The sequence below is a fragment of the Macaca thibetana genome, chromosome 3 (genome assembly GCF_024542745.1).
Source record: "Macaca thibetana thibetana isolate TM-01 chromosome 3, ASM2454274v1, whole genome shotgun sequence".
In the NCBI taxonomy this organism is placed as follows: Eukaryota; Metazoa; Chordata; class Mammalia; order Primates; family Cercopithecidae; genus Macaca; species Macaca thibetana.
In genome coordinates this window covers 107,327,357-107,346,942 of record NC_065580.1, presented here as the reverse complement: position 1 = coordinate 107,346,942, position 19,586 = coordinate 107,327,357, and the positions used below count along the sequence as shown (strand labels likewise).

The following is a 19,586-nucleotide window of genomic DNA, read 5'->3' as shown; positions in this document are numbered from 1 at the left end:
ATCCTCTGCATCCCGAATTCAAGTGATTGTCCTGCCTCAGCCTCCAGAGTAGCTGAGATTTCAGGCTCCTGCCATGAGACCTGGTTAATTTTTGCAATTTTAGTACAGATGGGGTTTCACAATGTTGGCCAGGCTGGTCTTGAACTCCTGACCTCAGGTGATTCGCCTGCCTTGGCCTTCTGAAGTGCTGGGATTACAGGCGTGAGCCACCGTGCCCAGCCAGTAGTGACTTAACTTCCAAGTGTGCTGCCGTGGTGGTCTTAGCTGCATGGGGTCCATGGCAGCTTTTATGAAGAACATAGAGAAGACCTCAGAGGGTGATCCATTTTCAGGGACTGTCCTGGGGTTGTGCACTGTACCCTGCATCTCCCAACCCTCTACCCCCTGAATTTACAGCCCTGGCAGCATCTCTTTATAAGGAAGGAGAATGCAAGGAATCTTGAGTCATCCAGGAAGAGTTGGATTTTATTGACCCTGTTCATGTAATTTTCTTTCTTTCTTTCTTTCTTTCTTTCTTTCTTTCTTTCTTTCTTTCTTTCTTTCTTTCTTTCTTTCTTTCTTTCTTTCTTTCTTTCTTTCTTTCTTTCTTTCTTTCTTTCTTTCTTTTCTCTCTCTCTCTCTCTCTCTCTCTCTCTCTCTCTCTCTCTCTCTCTCTCTCTTCCTTCCTTCCTTCCTTCCTTCCTTCCTTCCTTCCTTCCTTCCTTCCTTCCTTCCTTCCTTCTTCTTTCTCTCTCTCTCTCTCTCTCTCTCTCTTTCTTTCTTTCTTTCTTTCTTTCTTTCTTTCTTTCTTTCTTTCCTTCTTTCGACAGAGCCTTCCTCTGTCACCAGGCTGGAGTGCAGTGACGCAGTCTCGGCTCACCACAACCCCCAACTCCCTGGTTCAAGTGATTGTCCTGCCTCAGCCTCCCGAGTAGCTGGGATTACAGGCACGCACCACCACGCCCAGCTAATTTTTATATTTTTAGTAGAGACAGGGTTTCACCTTGTTGGCCAGAATGGTCTTGGTATCCTGATCTCACGATCCGCCTGCCTCAGCCTCCCAAGGTGCTGGGATTACAGGCATGAGCCAATGCCCCCAGCCTATGTAATTTTCATAAAAATGGTTAAACTATTTAAAACCTGCTTAAATAAAGGTTGACTGCTGTCTTTAGCTGAAGACATTTTTAATATGTTTTGTTTTCTGGACATTTTCTATAACAGGAGCATTTATAAAAATGGTTTTGACCAAGAGTAAATCTCACAGTTTGAATAAGCCTGACAGTAGTAAATATACTTCGTGGGTGTTCCTTTGTGTTCAAGATTTTGCATAAAGTGCTTTTCATTTCTGAAGTCTTTCCAGAGCCAGTGTATCTTTCTTCGCATGTGCTAACTTGAGATTTGCCAATTAGGAGGAGAAAATAATTGATTGGTTCTTCTGCTGGACAGTAGTGAGATATATCAGTTCCTTGGTTCAATTTCTGACCATCCCTGAGCATGAGAATAATGATGACTTTAAGTTAACTGCTTTCTATAACTCTGTTCAGTGACTTCTGAAACTTCTTTCCTTTTTATTAATATACATTGGAGCTGTGTAGGAGTTGTTAACTGGTTTCTATGACCTGAATTCCAGATTCCATTGTGGCTTATATGAAAGGTTTGATAATGGCGCAGAAACCATTTTATTAGTATATGTCCAATTAAAAGGAAATTACCTACATTTTAAGTAAGGCATGATGAGATTTAGGCATTTTAAATTAAAGGGCAGATAGGAAGCAGAGTTGGATAGCTAAGAAGGGTACCATTAGGTGGGAATCGCTCATGAAATACAGGTCCTCATTGATTTAAAAGAAAATATTTATCTCATAATTGCAATGTAAGTGATGTTACATGGGAGGTTGAGAGCACATTTCTAAAAAGAGATGAGTCTCCTAAGGCAGAACAGAAGAGCACGTAGGTGCTGTCATATAGGTGCCCCCCTGTTGCCAACTGAGGGTACCAGATGTTGTGATTAATGAAGGATTGAGGGCAACAAGGGGCCCTAGACAAGATAAACCAAGCAGTCGGAATGAGAGAGTGGGATTGGAAGCTATTTGCAAAGACTCCAAAACAAGAGCTAGAAAAAGTTAGGAGATCCTAAGTGAGATTTCCAAATGTTTTCTGCAGAATACCAGATCTAGGTGCTTGGTAGTTAAAATATATATTTAATGACTAAATCATTAAACATGCATATTCAACTTCATATGCCTATTCAGCCTCTAATTTACATTGCTTATATTCTGTGCAAATTTTTCAGAATTGTGCTCTTTTATCTGAGCAACAGTGACTTATGGGTCAAGATTATCTGCCTTCATTTTTCAAAGTAGGAGCTAAACACTGATCTGCCTTGTTCAACCCACACACTGACCCTCGTGCTCTGTCACCAGTCATAGAACCAAGTCATTGAGTCAAACAAGGCTGAAGCAAGGACAGAGGTTGAGAGGCCAGAAGAGGGTATCAAAGTAAGTCTACATTTGGCAGTGGTTCCCTCCCCTCCCCTTCCTTCCACATCCTTCCCTACCCTTCCCTTCCCTTCCTTCTTTTCTTTCTTGTTTTTGAGACGTTGTCTCATTATGTTGGCCATGCTCATCTCAAACTCCTCACCTCACACAATCCTCCAACCCTAGCCTCCTGAATACCTGGGATTAAAGGTGTGAGCTACCACTCCCAGCATTCCAGCACCTTTTTGGCAGTCATCACAGGGAGAAAAATTTACATTAAAACTTGAATTTGAGAGATGATAATTCCAAACCAAATTTCTTCTTCTCCCCGCCTCCTTCTTCCCTTTATTTTCTGATTTCTATGTGTTTTCTTCCTATTCTGGTAAAGTTAAAAATAATGGATGCTCAGGCCAACTGTGTAGGAGGCAGTCATTTAGGCAGGTAATCAGCTCAGATATCAGTCAGACCACTGTCTTCCTTAGGAAAGTGCTCAAGCCTGCAGCTATCACTTTTGGCAACAACTCACTCAGATGCCTCTGAGATGTCCCTCTTACTGTGTCCCTAGGAATACCCACATCCTAGAACTCATCTCAGTGAACTGCAGTTGTCTGTCGGGCTTCCTAAGAGCAGAGTCTTGCTCTTTCTCTATTCTGAGTATCTAGCACCATGCCTGGGATCTAGAAGGTACTCAGAGTTGCTGTCTCACCACCATCATACATACAGCACAGCCACATCAGCATTCCACATCTTGGTTAATGGGGTCACTGTCCAACTTACTCTTCAAATGCTATTCATTCTTTCAACAGATATTTATTTGTGTCTACAACACAGTGTTTGTGGTAGACACTGGGAATACAGATGTGAGCAAGACAGGATGGTTCCTGCTGTCGTAGAGCTGGCAGTCTAGTAAGTTTCTACTTAGAAATTTATGGGCTAGTCCCTCTTTGTGAAACTGATTAGTGGCCAAAGTCAGTACAATCACCACATGGTCCTTTATGTTTTCATCATTGCCTCAGTTTCTGTCTTCCTCTTCTCTCACCCCAATGTGATAGATTGAATGGCTGGTCACAGTTCTTCACTGCTTCATGGTAGTAGAATAATTCCACATGCTTGCCATGACCTCATGATGGGTGAAGTATATTTCCTCCACCCTTTGACCTTTGTCTTGGCCAAGTGAACTTGCTTGGGCCAGTGAGATGTGCATGGATGTGAAATGAGCAGGAGCTTGACTGTTGCTCAAGTGATTGAGCTGGGCTTTTGCACTTCTGCCATCATCATGAGAACTACATACCCCTGGCAGCTACTGCTCCTTCATTGTAGGTCCCAGAATGAGATATATGGAGCACAGTTTTTCCAGTCAGCCCACAGAATTAGAGCTTGAAACAGCCACCTCAGCTGACCTGTAGATCTGTGAATGTGAGAATAACTTCTTACCTGTTGGGGTTGTTTGTTACACAGCATTAATGGTGACAATAGCTGACTAAGACAGCAACTGTTACACCAACTTATCTCCCAGCTTGGAAACCTTTCCATCTTCCAAATCTCCTTCAACACAGATCTGACCATACCATTCTTGCTTTTAAAACTTCAGTGGCTGTTCATTCCCTGACTCATTAAATTTTATGGCCTTAGCAAGATGTTCAGATTTATCTTTAATTCACCTAAAATACTTTTTCTGCTTTATCTCCATATCTTCCCCTGCACCTACCCTAGGCTCTACCTGAACTGCCCACCATTTCTTGTATGTGCAATTACATTTTCATATCTCATTCCCTCTACCAGAAACATCTTCCCCCATCTGCCTGTTGAAATTTTACTTATCCTTTAGGATTTTGCACAAGTGCCACCTTAGTGAGATAATTACCATCTCCCTTTTATTCAGAATGAATTTTTTTACATCTGCTCCCACAGCATGGAGTTCAAATTTTTTTGGAGAATGTCTTCTAGCTCTGTAGTAGTTGTTTATTTTTAAATCTGTCTTCCTAAATAAAGTCAATATATAATTGGAAGCAAGAGCTAGATTTTATGTCTTAATATCCTCCAGGTACTTTTAAGTAGTATCTGCTCAAATACTTGGTGTTCAGTGTTGAATTAATTAATGGCCAGAAATGTTTAATTCAATGATCATTAAAAATGGTCCACCTGACCAATAAGCTAAATTCATATACACCATCTTAATATGGGGTGGCCACTGTTGTTCAACTTCTGAAGGCCATGGGTATTTTGGAATTCCACACAATAAAGAATTTTCTTGCCCCAAATGCCAACAGGCCTGATTGAGAAACACTTCTACACCCCTCCATCAGAATCTCTTCGGATGCTAATACTCTGAGGAAGTTATTAAATGATTTTGCCATCTGTTTCTTAATAAAAATGGCAGTTGTCATTTTTCTACGTATGTAGCTTTATACAAGGTGAATAGAAAGTTTCAAAGACATTGAACTTTTGCAAAAGAAACTGAATTGTTATTTTTCCAAGAAGATTGGTTGGAACTCCTTGTTAAAAAACGTGTGTGTGTGTGTGTGTGTGTGTGTGTGTGTGTATACACATATACATACACACACATATATATATATGTATCTCCCTCTGTTTCATTTTCACCTTCACTCATTTATTATATTGCTCTTAGACCTGCTTAACCCATGTACTCTGGCCATTCCAAGAGCACTGTTTTTCCCACTAGCCTTGTTTCCAGGCCAGTGGGAAAAATAACATCAGTAATGGTGCTTATTCTTTCCCAGAATGGCTGCCGAGAGATCTTCCAGTGCAAAGAACAAATGTGACTGTCAACCTTCCATCCCATGTAGGGGACGGGAGCTTACCCAAGCACGCCCAGGAAATGTGTGCTTGTGCAGCAGGAATGTCGAATCACATGTGTGAACACATCATGTCGTTCACAAAAATTATCTTTTGTATTTTACCTTTACCTCCTAAAGTTCTCTTAAATTGGGGGAAAAATGCATCCCCCTTAGAATGTCATAAGAGTGGGAAGACCCAGTTCTTGCCTCAGTGAGTGTTTTAAGTGCTGGAGGCAATCAACTTTCCAGAACTCTTCTGGTCCTATTCTCCTTATTTCTCTTTCACATATTTGTTTGCGTGGCTTGGCTGGATCTGAGGTGTGTGGCATATGGCTTTTTGCCGCTTGAGCTGCCACAGAAGTAAATGTCATTGGCACATAATGCCAGATTTCCATTTTGTGAATCACAGAGCACGGGATTCTGTCCGAAAGCTCCCTGGCCACTATGTGTTCTTAAAGCAGAAGTAGAAAAGGGTAAGACCCACGCGTCACACAGAGATGCTTTTCCTATTAAAATGCATTCATTGCCACAAAAAGTGTATATAAAATGGACATATTTTTGCCCCAATGTGTGTTTGAAAAAGGTTCTTGGCTTGCTTTATTGTGGTTTTGGCACTGGGCAAGCCTGGACATTTGCTTCCAAGCCTCAACTGAGCAGATGCTCGTTGGTCAGGGATTCAGATGGATAAAAATTTGCTTGTGCATGTACCAGGAAGAAAAGGCTGTGAGTAAAAGATATCAATGTTTTTTGGATGCAGCTTACCAGAATATTTTATTCGTTAAATTTTCAAGTTATAAAAGCTTTTAGGCTGATAATGGAGACCTGAAGCTGCCACAGATGCAGCCTCAGCCTTTGCTCCCCTGCATGACTGAGGAATCAAGAAAGGGATTTGCAGATTCACACACACACAAAGGTGACATGGAGCCATATGCAACTGCCAGTATTGGACTGTTTTTGTCTGACAAATACAGCAATTTCAAATGGCTCAACCAAAAATTGTTGTACATTACATGGAATCAGCGGTACTTACCCATAAGTATTCACTGTTGATTCCTGACACAGTCTTCTTCTGTGTTATTCATAGTACCTATTTCTCTTTCGTGTTCTCTTATTCTGTGATCATTTAGCTCACCACAATAAGTTGTAGTAAAGTCTAACAGTCAGGAGCATTGGCCCTGGACCCAAAGAGTGGGGTTCACACCTTAACTCCTTTGTTTACTTGCTGGGTGAGCTTGAGCAAGTTAATTGCCATGCCCTGTATCCCAGTCTCTCTGTCTAGAGACTGATTGTCATAGAGTTGTTCTGAGGGTTAAATGAACCAAGATTAGGTGGAACCTCATGAAATGGCCAATATAGGACCATTTCTGAATTACAAAATGTGTAGTTCTGTTCCACTCTTCTTAATAAATGAAAAGCATTTGGGGCCATCCCCGTGAGGGAAATGACATGAAGATCACACAGCACACACAACGCTCCAGATGAGGCATTGGAGAGGCATGGATTCTAGTCCAGCTCTGCCTGTGACCTCCTGCGTGACCCGGGGCTTTTCTCCTATCCTGCACTCACCACCCTCCCTTCTAGACAAGGCTGTGGCCCCGGGGATGGCCTCCTTCTGTGCTTTGAATTCCATCCCCTCTCACCTCCTCTGGGGCTCTCTGTCTATTATCACTTCTAATCTTTGCATCATTAGTCTCTTCCTCTCACACGCGGTCTTCTCACCAGAATATAAATAAACACAAATCTCTCACATTTTTAATAATAAATCAATGATTTTCTCAACCCCCTATTCACCTGTGCCCCTCCAGCTTGGTTTCTGAAGTCATTGCTTCAGTTTCCCAGCTCACTTTTTCATGTATAATCCACTATAGCCTGCCTTCTGGCCGCACCGAGAATGTAACTGAGCAAAAGAAGAGAAATAGGACTCTAAAAAGCACTGAAATATAGTATCAGTCCTTGAAAACCTCTTTAGCCACAGAAGTCACTGATTTTGACAAATAATGACCTCCGATGGACAGTTTTAAATCTCAATCTTGTTTGCCACCTTTGCAGCCCTTGACCCTGTGGGCCACTCTCTCCTTAAAAAATTTTTTTGCCTGTGACTTTGGAAATGAACGTACATGCAAGATAGATATAGATATACAGAGACAGATACAGATACAGACATATATATATATGTATATACATACAATACACCTAAGATATATATACAAATGGCACATTGAATATATATGGAAGAAATAAAATAACTGTTGTTGTTCCAGTTACTAGCAGTATTTTTAGAAAAAAAATTAAAGGGTAACTAAAAATATAACTGAGCTCAAGAAAAGAAATATGACTCCAAAGTGCATTAATATATATTTTGAATACTTGAAAACTTCTGTAGCCACAAAATACATGATTTGTAAGAGGCAAGTGGGAATTGAGAGGAGTCATTGAGTTTGTTCTAAATTTAAGACTGGAAAGAAGTCACATTGTTATGAATCCCCACTCTGATGAAGAAGATAGACATCAAAAAATTTATAAAAATACATCTTTTATCCCTTACACCTTCATGCTATTCGTATCCTCCCCCACCCCCATCTCTTGTCTTCAACCTAAAAATATACCCAAATCATTCCTGTCCTTAAACAGTATTTTCCAACCCTGTTCCTCTTTCAAGTTCTTACCCAATCTCTGTCCGTCTGTGCACTGCCAAATTTTCCAGGAGAGAATGGCATCTCCACTTTCCCACCTCCTCGCCTCAAGGTGGTCTGATATTCACCCACCCCCACCTGCTGCAATTGCTTCATTTAGCTCAAGGACACCTTCTGATTGTTCTTGTTCATCCTCATCCCTGGCTCTGAGGCACTGGCTTGTGTTTCCTCCTGTGCTTCCTGGGATCCTCTCCATTCCTCATTCCCATGGCACTGACCCCTTTAGCACAGGCATTTCCCGAGGCCCTCGTCTTTTCCTCTCCTACCACCGCCTCCTCCCCACCTTCAACCAGCATCTGAGGCAGACAGAATTCCACGCTTACCGTCTTCTGAGCTCCACCCCTGTGGATGGTCTGCAGACTCCTCAAACTCGGGATGTCCGAAACTAAACTCTCCATTCTCATGGCTTCCTTCCTGCTGCTGCTTCTGTGGGCTCTAACTCCAGGAGTGACATCACAGTCCACCCCGCATCTCGGACTTGAAATCCAGGAGTGATCTCTGGCTTCCCTATGTTTTCTCCCTAATAGGTCCCCAAGTCCTACCGATCCGCCACCGTATGAGAAGGGCCACCTGCCTTTTAATGCTGTAACTCTGCTTTTCTGCACCATTATCTCAGCCCTGGTCTCTGTGCAGGAACACATGCCAGCATGAAAAATCAATCGGCTTTTGTCAGGCCGTAAATACCACCAAAAGAAAATCTAAAGGTGTTGTTAAGAGAGAAAAAAACAAAATCATTTTCCTTCTCTCCTGGAAATAGCTTAATTTTTTTTCTGGTCTTAAAAGAAATCTTATTGCTCTCAAGAATCACTTTCTCCTGTCATAGCTTAGCCACCCTGTGCCTTTCACTTATGGACTCAATTTGTTCTGTATCCTGCCTTCCTGCCACCATCATCTCTTGTGTAGACGATGTGTTTGTCTTTTAATTGGTCTTCCTAAATCTGGACTTGACCCAAGCCTAAGTTCTCTTTCCCCTAGCTGCCAGAAACACCTTTCTAGGACACAGCTCTTCTCATAAGACATCTGTCTTCGAAAACCTTTGGCTCTCTCCTCTTCCAGCAGGATAGCAAAACTCCACATTCTGTCCTAAACCATTCTTCCAAACAACATGCCTATTATGTCTAGCAGCACACCTCCTACTAACCCATCATTACTCATGCTGAGTGCCCAGCATGCCTTGCACTTCCCAGTATCTGTCCCTGACTGTGTTCCCTTAGCAAGGAGGAACATTCACTCTTTCTGGTGAAAATCTGTCTGTCCTTCAAGGTCCAACTCATGGGCCCTGCCAAGCCCCTCCATGGGGACGGGAGTAATTTTCCCTCTTAGGTTCACTTTTCTTCCCCTCTCCTGTAGCACTTAACTTAGCCATACACTAAGTTTGGAAACTTATTTTAGCCAATTATCTTTGATTTAACTGGGTTCCCATTCGTTCTCTGTCCCACCTCATGGCTATCTTGAGGCAATGCTGCAGAATTCCAAAGGCTTGAAAATCATGATCTTAGATTATGGGTATTATCTACTCTCTCTCCTTCTTGTCTCTACCCCTAAGAACTAGGACTGATTCTTACCTTTCTACCCCAGAGTACCTATGAAGAAGAAAGAAAGAAATATATATGGGCTTAACAAATGTTACTTAAATTGAAGTTTTATCCTATTGTTGAAAAAAAAAAGCTAATAATACCTATTTTTAAATCAGCTGATAAGGTCTTAAAAGGAAAAAGCACACCCTAGAACAAACTTTGCAACCTACAGAACAAACTGAGTCTTACGGACTCATTTTGGCATTGAATGGTGTTGTGTGGCTATGTCAGGAAAAAGAGTGATTCTTCGAGTGGCAATTTCTTTTAAGACCAAGACGAAAAAAATTAAGCTATTTCCAAAAGAGAAGGAAAAGGAATACTTTTTACTGTCTTAAAAACATCTTTGGATTTTCTTTTGGTGAGATTTATTGTCTAACAAAAGCCAATTGATTTTTCATGCTGGCATGTGCTCCCGCACAGAGACAGGGCTGAGATGATGGCAAAGACTTCCCTTCCCAGACCACGCTGGGTTGAGGCTGGAGTTCTGGCTTCCAGCTGTTTGTGAGGTCAATTACGCCCCTCTGCATGGGGAGAAGACCTGCACTTCCTTCTGCAAAACAGAAAGGAGGAATTGGCATTCATGACGATGCGAAAGGATGCCCTGCTACCACTTTGCCGGCAGAAACCTTGACATTTCCGTAGAATTTTAAGAAACTGGTTGAGACAGGGTTCCTTTGGCTCATGATCCTTTGACTCAATGTTGGAAATTCACCAACATTGATTATCTCATTTGTAGAGCCATCCTGTGTAATACAGCTATTTAGAATTATAGTCATTCAAGGGGGGAAAAGCAAAGATGCGCATATAGATGTTCATTTCATTGTTACTTATGAGTGAGAAATTGAAAATAGCCCAACTATTCAACAGTGGGGATATGATAAATTAATTTATGGATACATTTATTTCTCTGTTAAAATTTTTTTACTCACTCAGAATGATATTCATGAATAGTATCTAAATATCAGAAATATGTTTTGTACTATATTAAATGGGAGTAGAGCAGCATGCAAAATTATATCTCAACTAATAAAACTACAAACTAAAAAGGGTTGAATGATTTGTTTTTTTGTTTGTTTGTTCGTTTGTTTTTTTTGTTGTTTTTTTTTTGGTGGTGGTTGTTTTTTTGAGACGGAGTCTCACTCTCTCGCCCAGGCTGGAGTGCAGTGGCGCAATCTCGGCTCACTGCAACCTCCGCCTCCTGGGTTCAAGTGCTTCTCCTGCCTCAGCCTCCTGAGTAACTGGGACTACAGGTGCATGCCACCATGCCCAACTAATTTTTGTACTTTTAGTAGAGACGGGGTTTCACAATGTTGGCCAGGATGGTCTTGATCTCTTGACCTCGTGATCTGCCCACTTTGGTCTCCCAAAGTGCTGGGATTGCAGGCGTGAGCCACGGCACCCAGCCGGGTTAAATGATTTTAATGATGGCTTCTATGATGTTGGGTTATGGGTTTGAAAGAAAAATGGTTTCTTTTGCATAGTGTGATTAATTATATTTTTCTTTTACTATGTTTTTAATGTTCCCCATCTTCGCTACCTATCATGTATTACCTTACAATCTTTTTTTTAAAGAAACACTTTAAATTATGTGGGTGTAGAACTGGTACTAAACTTCAGGTGTGGTCTGATCAGTGGTGTCAGTCTACGGGGAATTTCTTTATCTTGACATTCCATGTTATAAATTCAGACTAAGTTTGTTTATTCTTCCTTGAAATAGAGCATGGGTTTGGGCCAGCTTTGCCAGCCCAGCTAGTGCCCAGCATCTTAGCCTGAAGTTGATTGGTACTGAGATCAAAAGCCCTCTCAGGTTTGATTCAAGAAAGATTCATTAACTGGAAGGAAGTTCTAAGCAGATGTGACACCCTTGAAAAAGTAAGCCACATTGCAGACAGAGCTGGACCCAGCTCTGGATTGCTTGTGAAATGAATTTCTGAAAGGGGTAGTGTTCAGCAGTGCTTCTCAGAGCACCCTAGTCCCTCTCAGACTGGGATTGCAGGAGTGGGAGGAGGAAGGAATGGGAGACAACAGGGGATGAGTCATTTTGATGTTTTCAGATATCCTCATCCCATGGCTGTACCTACAATGGTGGGTAGAATGACAGAAGTACTCAGAAGAAGAGAAGAAGGCTTGTATAACCTGTCTACATGTAAGGTTTGCAGTAGGATTTTGTCTTGTTGTCTAAGTTATCAGATATATCTAGAGATGGTATTCCTGGTGTTGTATTAATAAATCCAGCCTTAAAGGTTCCCAGTATTGGGGAGAGCTGTGAAAAGAGATTAATGTGCAATAGCCATAGCACATATATTGTATGGAAAGAATGCAAAGGAAAAATTACATAGAGGAAGAACTTTAAGAGAGCATCATAAGAATAGAGGCTCTCCAGGTGAGCAGAATAGAGTCTGCTTGCAAAAGATATTAAATATAATGAAATTCATGAACACAAAATGTAATAAATGGAACTTTATTATTTTCAAGATATTAAGGCTATATTCTTGGGTTCCCAAGACTTGAAGGAAACACAAGGCAACATGTTAAAGTGCATTATCTCAGGCACTTCCTAAATATTACTTGAATAAATGCACGGACTCCTCACTTCCCAACTGGGATTTTTTGAGTGTGAAATATGTTTTCTCAATGTGTGTTCGAACAGCTGAGAGGTCCAACACAATAGACTCTCACAAAACATAAGCAAGAGCACTTATTCAAGGTTCAATGTATGTGATTATTTGAAAGATTTGCTTCATCATTCTCATGCTTTTCATTGTGTGGAGAGAATTGTAGGTAATGCATTTTGGAAACCATGTTCTATATTTAGCTCAAGATGACTTGTTGGGGGCAGGGATACATTTTTGCATTGTATATACATGGATTGGTTATTATACTTTAGGGCCAATTTTTATTTTTATTATCAAATTAACTCCTTTCCGCAATTAGTAGCTAAAAGTTGCAGGCAAGTACTGGACAATAAAATGGAATTATATTTTTTTCTAAATTTATTTTCTCCACAAATTAGTTTATAGAGTTTATTCTTGGTGAAAATGGAGAATAACCTGTCAAATATCATTTGCTTAGGGGTCATGGTTCACATTTCAAAACTTCCTTTGATTGGAAGTATTCATAGAAAGAGAACAGTTTGAAGCGATCTGGCTCGTACATGCTGTTGCTATCGAAAGATGGATTTAAGAACAGCAGAAAAATAATATAATATTTATCAAATCTCTGGGTGAGAAAGGATTTTAAAACTTAAAAATGATAAATGAATCAAAATCAAAAGATAAAGATCAACTGGTTTGTCCATATAAAACTGTTGTACATTAGAAAATAAAATTAAAAAGCAAAACAAATTGGGGGGAAAATATAAAAAAAAAAAAAAAGAACAGCAATCCTGTTTTTGTGATGGCAGTGCTGGTTCGCTAAGACCAGGTACACCCTTAGTTAGTTTGTTTAGAGAGGTTATGGGTTGTTGCTGATATTCATTGTGTGACTGGCTTCTGATAAAACCAACTTACTACCGAGAACCAAAGTTAAAACAACTGGGTTTAAACAGGACTCACCCTAGAATTTCATATGGTAACTTATTGGGCCTCTGGGTACCCTCCCTTTGTGGTTCCATATCTAGCCCTGTACAGACCTCTTGGATCCCCCTTTAAGCCTCTCTGCTTTGTCCACCCCCTTCAGAACATGATCTCCCTGGAACTGACTGCCTTTATCTCTAGTTTCATCTCCAATTTCTGCTACTACTTCCTTGCTTGCCTGGGTAAGCTGAGTTTGCTTGTGTTCTTGACCTTGTTGGTTTCTGTCTTATTCATCAGACCCTATATTCTTCCCTGCATCCCTGGTGCACCCTTTTCTGTTGTGGCATAATCCCTGTTGTCACAGGAGACCAGAATGCATAGGTTATCTGTGAGCCTTTTCATTTGATAAAATACCTTTGCATCTGTGAGAAGAAAGAGCAGAAAAAGTAAGGACATCAAATGTTTAACCATTTGAGAAAACATGGTGAGCCATGGGTTTAATCTGTACACATTGCAATTAAATGAGTCCTCTAATGAGAATATCAGAAACTAGTTTTTTTCTTGAAAGGTAGAATTATTTGCATGTGAAATGGGTGTGTTGTGGAATTAGAAGAGGTTTACTTATTCATTAGATCTGAAAACCAAGGAGGATGTGATGAAGCTTTCCTTTTCCTATGGCAAAGTAGCTGTTTCTCATTTTGCACCATCTAAAGGATATCCTACCATTGGCCCAGTCGCTTTTTGTCACCATATTGCCAGTGGATGTGCTTGGCAAGACTGAGCTGACAATTTTGGCATTTTCATTTTTCCTTCTGGCTTGATTTTTCATCAGCCTGCAATTCTGGAATTCATTTCCATGGTATATTTGGAAAATTCAAATCGGCAAGTGATAAACTCAGAATTTCACCAACTATCCCTTTGAAGGCTTTCAGAATGATCAGAGATGCATCATTTTGGCCCTTGTTCTTCAGGCCCATGTTCTTCTGGGTCAGCCCATTCACTTATTAGGTCTGTGATGCCCCAGGAACTTCCAGACCTTGACTCTCCAATCCTGTGAATCCAAATCATGGTCACCTCTCTGAGCCTGGTGCTCTGGAAGAGGCAGGAAGAAATGCATGGGTTGGGGATCTGTTTATAGATGGGTATGCATTTTGTGGATCCTGGTGTTATTTCTTACTGTTTGTAGGTACCACTTACATGTTAGGCATTTTGTGGGTAATAAAAAGTAGCAAAGCCCAGGGAAATAAAGTTCATATTAACGACTCATATTTTATAACTCAGCCTTAGGATGCTTGGGAACAATCCCACCTGCTCCAGCTGCTTGCCTGGGGAGCTGTGAGGCCACAATGGGGTGTGCTGCTCAAGGTGCTCCACAGATAGACACTTGAGTTTGAATCCTGAGTGCCCCACTTACTAGATGGCAACTGGAGACATGTTATCTGAATGTCTTGGGCCTTCATTTCTCCATTTGTAAATGGGGCCTTTTATAGCAGAGGCCCATGGTAAGTACTGCATCTGCATTTTCTGTTACTCTCCTAAGCTTCCACAGATGTCCAGGCTTATCACAGAGAGCTCAGCATCCTGGGACCAAAAGATAAAGTGACAGTGTGGCAGGGTTTGCACATTCTGCTCAGGATCATCTCTCCATGAAAGTGAGGAAAAGAGATGCAGGTGCCTATGTATGGGAATGTTTCTATGGAATATTATTGATATCTCCCTTTGAGGATAAAAAGAGTTGTAAAAGGTCTCCTATGTTCAGTTGCAGTTTTGCATATGTTTTGGTTTTAAAAATGCACCATGTAAAATGATCAGAGATAACTATACTGGTCAGCCCAACATCTAGAGAAATATCTCTCCAAAGTCTCTTGAATGAAATAAAGGTGTCTCACTGAGCCAGTAGTGGCTGCACCTCTGACCCATTGAGGAAGAGTCCCCACTTCTTACCTCACACCCTTGGGAGATACAGTCTGATGCAGTCTGCACTGAGCCTGTTGCTGTTATGGAAGCGATGTCAGCGTGTTTTGTGTGTGTGGGCTCATGCATGTGCACGTGTGTGTATGAGGGCGTTCCATAAGAGGGCTGAGATGTAGGTGGAGAAGCGCCTAGTGCATATACACCCTACCTGTTTGGAATTTTCATGAGGCTGTGTTTGACCCTGATGACCTCCCTCATAAGAATGAATTAATCAAACAAAAATGGGTTGCAGCATAGCCATGTCATAAACTGTAGAGACCATTACCATGACCTTCATTGCCAGCAAGGAACATGCATCCTGATGAAATGGATACTCAGTGGAAGCATCCAGTTTGGGAACAGGAGTTGGAAAATGAAAGGAATGGCTGTAAGTGCCACCTCTCATAGGGCCCAGTAAATGGAATCCCTTCATCTGCCTTTTAAAGGCTCAATATAAAAGGTGCTCATTTCAGTTAGGACCTATAAGTGAACTAAGGAGAATTTGGACAGCCAGTTTAGAAATTATTCTATAACAGTCACTATATTTTTTTATTCAAAAATACAGGCATACCACCTAACATTCTTTTTTGATTTGTGGATTTATTTAAAAACTATTACAAATGTATAAGAATTACATCAGATTTAGTAATAATACATTCAATAAATCATGTTTATGGAAAGGAATAAAATTTCATGAGGTTGAATCTGCCCCAAGACAATATGGGATAAATGGCACTGACAGTGCCTGCTCCATGCAGAACAAAGGGTACAGGTTGTAACGTGTAAGCAAAATAAAAAGGGATTTCTTCTGACCTTTATTCAGATGCCCAGGGGTGATTCCCGCCCCACCCCCTGAATTTTCTAAGTATCTGATACTGTGATTCCCTTCTCCTTTCTGTGGATAGCACATAGTCAATCTGAATGTGTTCAGAAGCTGGATGATAGGCTACCTGTCATCCATGTGGAGCCCGTGGAGTACAAGTCCATTAGGTGTATGCAGAATAGCTTCATGCCAGTTCTTAGGAGCTTGACAAGCAGTCATCCAAATATCATGCTAACAAAATCTGGGTTTCCCTCTTTTTGAGGCTCACCAGCAGCTCTGTAAGCTTGTATATACTCTTTTCATCACAATCTAGAGTGGGAAAAAATCGCCAGAAAGGCCAGGTTAACTAAATAGAGCACCCAGCCTGTGATCTCCTTAACAAAACCACTGGACAAGATCCCATGGAAAAATTCTTTGGAAGTTTCCTCAAAGATGCTGCTATAGCTATTTTTTTGTGAAGCAGCCCCTCTAAAAATATTGATGAAGCTGCTTATTTTCTAGAACTAAAACCATGACTAGCTAGGTGAATGAAAGAGCTTTTACTTGCTAACTTTTGAATAGATGAGGGGGAGAAGGATTGAAGGCTAAAATCAAATTATCTGTTTATCTTGCAATTTTGTATTAAAAATGAGTTTTTCAGGATAAAAATTACCTTAAAAAACTTTATGACATTTCACGTAGTGTCAACAATAATAATACATAGTCTTCCTACCTTATTGCTGATGGATCTAATAGCATCTGTATTACCTCATGAATGTGGTCTTTACGAACTTGCACGCTCTCTCTTCATAAACCTCCTTACTAGGATAACTACCAAGCGCCAGACTGTGCTGTCTACCCACCCTCCACTTTAACTTTGGATTATATGATACAACCAAATTTGCAGTCATTCAAAAGAAGGATGATCTTACTCTCATGTAGATGGTCTTTTGTAATGGTTTGAAATAGTGAGACCCTCTGTCCCATTCTCCAAAAAAATGCCTTTTTCCATTTTGTACGTGGAAGATTACTTTTGGGGTAGTCTTCTCCTCCTTTACGAAAACATCTCTTAGCAGTGACTCCTAAACTGTGGTGTGCGTGAGAAGCCCTGGAGTGCTTAGGAAAATATTCGTGACTCTACCCCCCTGAAATTCTGGTTGGGGAGAGATGCACTTCCCCCCAGGAATCTGCATGTAATGAGAATTTCTAATGTAGGTGATCCTTGTGGATCACACTTAAAGAATCCAGAGCTCAAATCCTTTGATTCAAATCCTGGGTCTGCTACTTTTTTTGTTGTTGTCATTTCAGTCGAGTTGCTTAACCTCCTTATGTCTCAATTTCCTCATTTGTATAAATAGTTGAATGACATCTCACAGGTCTTTTGGGAGGATTAAATTGGTTAATCTAGATAAAGTGCTTAGAATGCACTGGATTATTAACTGCTAGGTTAATTCCTGGATTATTAATTGCTGAATTATTAATTGCTGGATTAATTCCTGGATTATTAATTGCTCAGTAAATGTTAGCTAGATCAACCCAACAAATCAGAAATGTCTTGAAATAGATTGTTTCAATCAGGTTGGTATTCTGTTAATCTGTCATTCAGCTCAACTGAGGAATATCTTGGGTTATGTTGGTGCGTTAGGAGGGGCTAGGAGTCATTTAATGGAGCGCTGCAATGGGTTTCATTGCTTGTAGAACAAGAACCAGACTCCTTAACTTGGTCTCTAAGCATCTGCTGGTCTGATCTTACACTGTCCTCCCAGTCATTCTCACTGCGATCCATTCACATTTGGCTTCTTTCAGGTTTCCAAAGATGCCATGTTGCCTCCTAGCTCACATGTGTTATTCCTTCTGTTTGGGTCACTCTTCCCCTCACTCTCAATTTATTAACTTTTACTCTTCCTTTAGATTGTGGCTTGATGTCACTTTCTCTGAAATGCTTTTCCTGATCTCACTAAGTGATTATTTGTGCTAAGAGAACACAGAGTTAGTAGCTCTGTTTTTATACCCCATATCACAGTTATGCTTAATATTTTTGCCTCCTCTACTAGAGTCTGCAGGTTGTAAGGTAGAAACCTTGTCAGTTTGTCGTATCACTAGCACAAGTGCCTGGCATATAGATACTTGCTAAATATTTGTTGAGAAGATAATTAAATTTTGATTGAGGAAGACTTGGATGGAATGATGGTTTTGTCATAAACAGTGAGGATTTGGACACCCTTCAAGAGGATGGGATGGCAAAGGCTGGGTGTTCCCATGGCAGAGGAGACTAGGTAGGATGGGTTAGAGGAGATGTTCCAGAAAGCTGGTAGAGAAAACCTGAGCCATCCACCACCCTGAGAGTGAAAGTTGTCTGGGCAGAGCCGAGAAAGATTGACAGTGTTGGCAGTGGGTGCTGCACCTGGGTGAGACTTTCTTCCTACACTTAGTGGCATAAATCGACAAAATGGAAAACCAGCATTCAGATTCTTGAAGGTGCAAATCCAACATCAAGACCAATGGGCGGCTGGGCATCGTGGCTCTTGCCTGTAATCCCAGCACTTTGGGAGGCCAAGGTGGATCGATCACCTGAGGTCAGGAGTTTGAGACCAGCCTGGCCAACATGGTGAAACCCCATCTCTACTGAAAATACAAAAATTAGCCAGGCATGATGGCACATGCCTGTAATCCCAGCTACTCAGGAGACTGAGGTAGGAGAATCGCTTGAACCCGGGAGAAAGAGGTTGCAGTGAGCCGAGATCGCACCATTGCACTCCAGCAAGACTGTCAAACAACAGCAACAACAATAACACCAGTGGGGTATAGCTGAGCATTTGGAGTTGGATGGATATGGGGTTTATACTGAGCCTCATTTAGGAAGAAAGGAGGCCGAGGGCTACTGTTGCTATTTGGACAGTGGATGTGTGGTAGGTGGACAGTTCAGTTTGGCTTCAAGAATCAGAAACACACGAAGAGCAGGTCCCAGCCTCCTCAGAAGCCTCATCTGGGTCATTATGGGCTGAGGGTCCCAGGCTTGCAGAGACGTTTAAGGAAGAGAAGGTTCTCCTTGAGGTTGTTATGATGCCAAGGCAGATGACGATAGGGCAAAGTAATTCCTTTCTCTCTAACATAAGCCCAGATCAGTGCCTTCTGTGACACTTACCATTTTCCGTCAATCTCTGTGGAACTGAGGGCTTCCGCAGACCCCTGAGTGAGATTGCCACCTTATGATCCCCCTCCTGAGTCTGACCAGGATGTGTAGCCATTCACTGCTCAGTGGCGGCCCCTGCTGTTAAGGAGAGAGATGGCAGCACATTCAGAGTTGGTGACATTAATTCTAGTCATGCAACCCGGGGAATTTGGAGCAAGCAGGGGAGGAGTCTGAGGGTATGAAAATGGGCTGAGAAAATCCAGGGAGATCCCCAGTGTTCAGGGCGCCTTGGTGAGGTGCTAATGCAGAAAAGAGCTGGGCCTGAACACTCCGTACTTACAAAATCTTCCACAAGCCGCCAGTGTAATCACTTCATTCCAGAGGTTTGCTAGGAACCACCGCAGTGCCCTCTGAGGAATACCATTGAAAACTTTAACTTTTATTTGCGGAGCTCTCAGGGCTGTTAGGCAACAAATATTTTTAAAGATGTCCCTCTAATTCTCTAGGTTAAAAGTTGCAGTCATTTTAATTTAGAGATGGAGGCTGTTTATGTTTGTTTACATCCTGGGTAGGAATTAGAGTATGGATCCTCCCAGTAGGACCCCTGCTGGGATGCACGCTGGAATGCTTGCATTCCTGGTTATGTGAGCACCCCTGGC

At 41.4% G+C, this 19,586-nt stretch overlaps 1 protein-coding gene across 9 annotated transcripts in view; it reads left to right on the top strand.

The window, feature by feature from the left end:
• ELMO1 (engulfment and cell motility 1) overlaps window positions 1-19,586 on the top strand; it is a 578,919-nt gene that overhangs the window by 426,940 nt on the left and 132,393 nt on the right. The window lies entirely within an intron of this gene.